Raw genomic sequence first — 5,084 nt, 5'->3', positions numbered from 1 at the left:
AATCTGTTAGTGATTTTCAAAATGGGAGGCAGTCCAGTTTAGAATATGTGGTAGGTTTTTAAAAAAAAATTTATTTACTTATTTATTTGGCTGTGCTGGGTCTTAGTTGCAGCATGTGGGATCTTCTTTGCTGTGTGCAAGATCTTCATTGCTGCATGTGGGATTTTTTTGTTTTTGTTTTTTTTAGTTGCAGCATGTGGATCTTTTAGCTGTGGCATGCGGGATCTAGTTCCCTGACCAGGGATCGAACCCGGACCCGCTGCCTTGGGAGCACAGAGTCTTAACCACTGGACCACCAGGGAAGTCCTAGAATGTGTGGTAGGACTCACTGTTATAATAGATCCCACCTTCATAAACTCACCTGTGTGTTGAGTGAACAAATATTTATTGCTTTCTGAAGAGGTGACCGGGACAGACCAGCCAGTGAGTCTGGTACTCATGGAATTCAGAATTTAGAGGGGAAAACAGACATAAAGCAAGCGTTTCATTGCAAGTACCTATATCCTGGGCACTGCTGTCTGTCTTCTGTTACCATGTGGCTTTTCTTGACTAAACAACACTGTCATCTTTCCTGCTTCTTTATCCTCTCCTCAGCTTTCTATGTTACTTCCCCACATCTGGCTACATTCTGCAGCCTCTTTCCCCAGCGCTGGGTGTGAGTTTACCCTTCTTCCTGCAACAGAGGCTTCCTATTCCTCTTTCTGAGAAGCTCCAGGCAAGCATTCCACACATTGCTCTTGTTAATCTCCTGTGAGTCACTCCCCTGCCCGTCTCCACTCATAAATTCTGGGGGAACTTCCCTTGGTCAGGATGGACTCTGCAGAGCACTTTTACCACCTGAAGGACAGTTCTGGGAAGAGATGCCATAGAAAAGTATCATTTTAGGCTTAATTTTTCCTGGGTTGAATTGCCTGTGCCGAGTTCCTACCCTTGGAGGGAAACGTTTTTCATGCTCATTTCCCTCACTGTCCCCTTCACTGAATGTATCTTTAAGGACATTCGGTGGGCCAGATAGAGGGCCAGGGGCTGGAGATGTCTGTGGTGATCAGTCCCCATCCCTGTTCTTGTCCTTTTGGGACAAGGAAGTACCTATCAAATGGTAGTTAATAAGGTATGGAGTCATAGCATCTCCACGTTAGGAGGGACCTTATCATTTATTCCAATACTTTTCAAACTTCTTTGATCATGACTAACAATAAAAAATTTTACATGTTTTTTTACATGACACAGTATGCATGCATATACATTATTTGTACATATGCACATACATATTAAATAAACAAATGTATAACAAATGTTTCACAAAGCCAAAGTTACCCATAATATGCCTATGTTTTCTATTTTATTTCATTAAAAAATGCTGACCCTACAACTCACTAAATTGATTTTTGTCACTTAGTATCTCAATATGAAGTTTGAAACTGCAGTTTGGAAAGTACTAATCTAACGGTAACCTGGAGCTTACACTCTATCCTGTTGTCAAGTAGTTGTCTAGTCTTTACTGGGATTTCTCTGGTGATCGGGAACTCAGTGTCTACCTAGGAAGTCCATTCTATCTTTGGACAGTTTTGTCTGTTAAAAAGTTTCCTTATAATGACCTTAAATCTGGTCTTGCACAAATGACTCATTCTTATTCCATGTAAAATCCCCTCAGAATAGCAATTGTGCCATCTTCCATTCCTCAGTCTTGTATAATGTTGTAACTCTGGATCAGTAGTGTGCTTGAGCCGGTGTGCACCAGCTTGTGAGAGCCAATTTCCCAAATTTAGGAGTTTTGTGAATCAATTATTAAAAGTCATTATTAAAAATTAAATTCTATGACTTACAAATTAAAACCAAAGGTAATAAGTACTCAGTACTCATCACTTTATTTTACTACATTTGACTATTATCTACGCTCTTGAAGTTATGTCTATTGACCTTGTATGGTAGAAAATACCATACGATGGTACGCTACTGCCCATCTCTTCCCAGCTCTGTGCTCAATGGCATCACATTAGTAGCTCGAAATTGGCCATGGTGGGGGTATTTACACCATGAAAATCAGCAAATACAACAGGGCTCCACCCCCAGGAAAGCCAGTTGTTAAGTACTTACCAGCACACAACTGCTCTGCAGTTGCACCACTTGGGTTTAATCTCAGCTGCAGCACTTGCTAGCTGTGTGACTTGGGCAAGTCAGTTACCATCTCTGTGGTTCAGTGTCTTTGCACAATGCCCATCTTCCTACAGTTGCTTTGAGGATTAAATGAATTAACCCATATGAAGTGCTTAGAACAATGCCTGGCACATGGCATCTTTGTAGGTGTTAGCTGTCGTCTAGGCTAACTGTTGCTAAATTATTCCATTCTCCCTGGAAAGGTATGGTTTTCAGGAGTCACTCAGCCTGGTCACACTCCCTTATCGTGCCTTCATCTTCAACATATGGGTTTGTCTTCTCTTCCCAGCCAGATCACAGGACCCCTGAGAGTAGGGGTGGTTGGCTTTTTCTTTGCAACCCTAGGTTCTAGCATTGAGTTGGGTGCAGCCTGGATGCTCAATCTCACTGATAAATGGGAACCTTGAGGGGGCCCTTGCTGTTCCAATGTGGTGCTCTTCTCCTGGTGGAGGGCTCTGGGCTTGGCGGGATGATTTGAGGATGAATACGTATTTTGGTTGAGGCAGTCCTGAGCTGGCTAGCAATCTCAGACAGCCCAGCTGCCACCAGGTGGTTGGCCTATAAATTGCTAGGCCTTACCCTCCCTGCAACTCGATAAAGCTGAAGCATAAACAGCATCTTGTGTCAGTGATGAAGCATCTGGCTTCTCCCTCAGCTCTGGACAAGGCTTCATGGAACTTATTTAGGTCCTGATTATTTCTTGCATACAGCTGCTGTGCTATTTGAAGAAGTCGAGAGACTCTCCTGCCTCAAAACAGCTCCACTGGTGTCTGTATTTTACCATTAGGGATTTATTTTTTGAGGGTAAACAGTGCTTTCTCTGTAAGGTTTTATTTTACAATGGTGGTACCTTGGGAGAGTGGCATCTTATTAAGCCTCTAAAATCTTAGTGTGAATGTACTTGTCAGCTACCTTGCCCCCTGCTCCACTGCCATGTCTTATCAAAGTGGGCAGCAATTCCAAAGAAATGCTGGAGGCAGCACTGTGTGGTGTTGATTCCCAAAGCTGGCTGCACTTTCAGAGTCACCAGGAGATGCTTTTGCTTAATTAGAAAAATTTTAATTTAATAACTATTGACCCCCCCAAAGTAAATGTCACTCAGACAATCTCATTATTTAGATATGTTTCTGTATATTAATAAGAAACAAAAATTTCCCCCGCAACTTATCTACTTCCAACCTGGGGAGTCTTTAAAAAGCAATGATTTCCTGGGTCCCTCCCTAAACCTACAGAAATGGAATTTTCTGGAATGGGGGCCAGGAGTCCTTATTTTAAAATATTCTTGGGACTTCCGTGGTGGTGCAGTGGTTAAGAATCCGCCTGCCAATGCAGGGGACACGGGTTTGAGCCCTGGTCCAGGAAGATCCCACGTGCCGCGGAGCAACTAAGCCTGTGCACCACAACTACTGAGCCCCCAAGCCACAACTGCTGAAGCCCGCACACGTAGAGCCCGTGCTCTGCAACAAGAGAAGCCACCGCAATGAGAAGCCCACGCACTGCAACGAAGAGTAGCACTCGCACGCGGCAACGAAGACCCAACACAGCCAAAAATTAAATAAAATAAAAATTTTAAAAAGTCTGCCCTGTTTAAAGAAAAAAAAATCTCTCCCAGTGATTCCTATTGTGCAGACAGGTGTGGGAACTAGTGGAGTAGTGGATTGATGTTTCTTAGTGATAGGTACCATATTTGATCCATTTCTGTGTTCCCGCGTCTCCTCACCCAGGGCTTGGTGCATAGCAGCACAAAGTCGGTGCTTAATAAGTGATGTTTAAACTAAACTGGAAGAGGCTAGGTGCTGGGCAGACCTGGATTTGAGTCTAAGCTCTGCCACTTCCTGTGTACCCTGAGCGGGTGACTGCCTCCTTATCTGGGAAATCAGGACAATAATGTGCACAAAAATAGGGTCAAGGGCCAGTGGGATTGCCTCACCCCTTGTCATGCCTCCCTTCCTGGAGCTGTCAGGGGAAAGGAGGCAGTCAATTAGAAGACAGGGTAAGTTTCAATTATTCAGGGGGCAAATATAAGCCTCCTTGGGGCACTGGCCTTACCCTGCCGCCACAGGTCTTACGGCACTGCCTGTGGGCTGCAGAAAGAAAAAGCTAGTGACGTTGGCCGGGCTGGAATTGATTCCGTCTCTGCCTGCCTGGCTGGATTGATCCGATTCCTGCTTGATATCTGCAATTAGGAGACCAACTGAAGCTAATTTCCAGCTCGACCTGCCCTAGCTCCTGAGGATTGTCGGGGAGGTCTCCTTAGAGGAAGGCAGGAGTCTAGAGGGTGCTTGCAGAGAAGGGGGAGTGTACTCCTCTGGGGGTGTGATTGTGTGTGTGTGTGTGTGTGTGTGTGTGTGTGTGTGTGTGTGTGTGTGTGTGTGTATGTCCCCTCCATCTTCACACGTAGGGAAGGAGCTATGACCGCCTTCCCCACCGTCTTACTGTGACTTTTTGACACCTGCGTCTCCCAATCCTTTTCCATTCTAGTTTCAATAATCATCATGCGAGTGCATTTTTGAAAATGTTTTCTTGAACTGGGGACTTTGGAGTACTTAGGGGGAGGGAGAGCAGAGGCATCAGCAAGTATCCGTAGCTGCACTCTGTGGCCTCTTACATTTGGAGGAAGGGAGTGGGCTTGTGTCACTTGAGGGATTTGGTTTCTGGCTGAGGTCTCTGGTGGAACCCTGGAGCCAGTTCTTGGAGTGGGGAGAGGTAAAAAAGTGTGCTGCTCCGGATTTGGTTATTTGGGGGCTCAGCTGTTCTAGGATTTGAGGCTCCCTAAGTTTGTTTCTTTTTCTGTAAAATAGGATGACAATATCTATTTTACAAAGGGGTAGGGACTCGATGCGAAAACCCAGGAAAAGAACCTGACATGGTCCTTGGAACATAGTAGCTGCTCAATAATTGGTAACTGTTGTGGCTGTTGTAATTTT

The 5,084-nt window shown here is 44.8% G+C and overlaps 1 non-coding gene across 1 annotated transcript; it reads right to left on the bottom strand.

Moving 5' to 3' along the window:
- Window positions 1-229: 229 nt before the first annotated feature.
- On the bottom strand, window positions 230-302 carry TRNAG-CCC (transfer RNA glycine (anticodon CCC)). Its single transcript has one exon. It is a non-coding gene; the product is annotated as a tRNA-Gly (tRNA).
- Window positions 303-5,084: the final 4,782 nt, after the last annotated feature.

Source organism: Lipotes vexillifer, unplaced genomic scaffold (genome assembly GCF_000442215.2).
Source record: "Lipotes vexillifer unplaced genomic scaffold, Lipotes_vexillifer_v1.1 scaffold542, whole genome shotgun sequence".
In the NCBI taxonomy this organism is placed as follows: domain Eukaryota; kingdom Metazoa; phylum Chordata; class Mammalia; order Artiodactyla; family Lipotidae; genus Lipotes; species Lipotes vexillifer.
The sequence above is the reverse complement of the archived record's forward strand: the minus strand, read 5'-3'. Positions and strand labels throughout refer to the sequence as shown.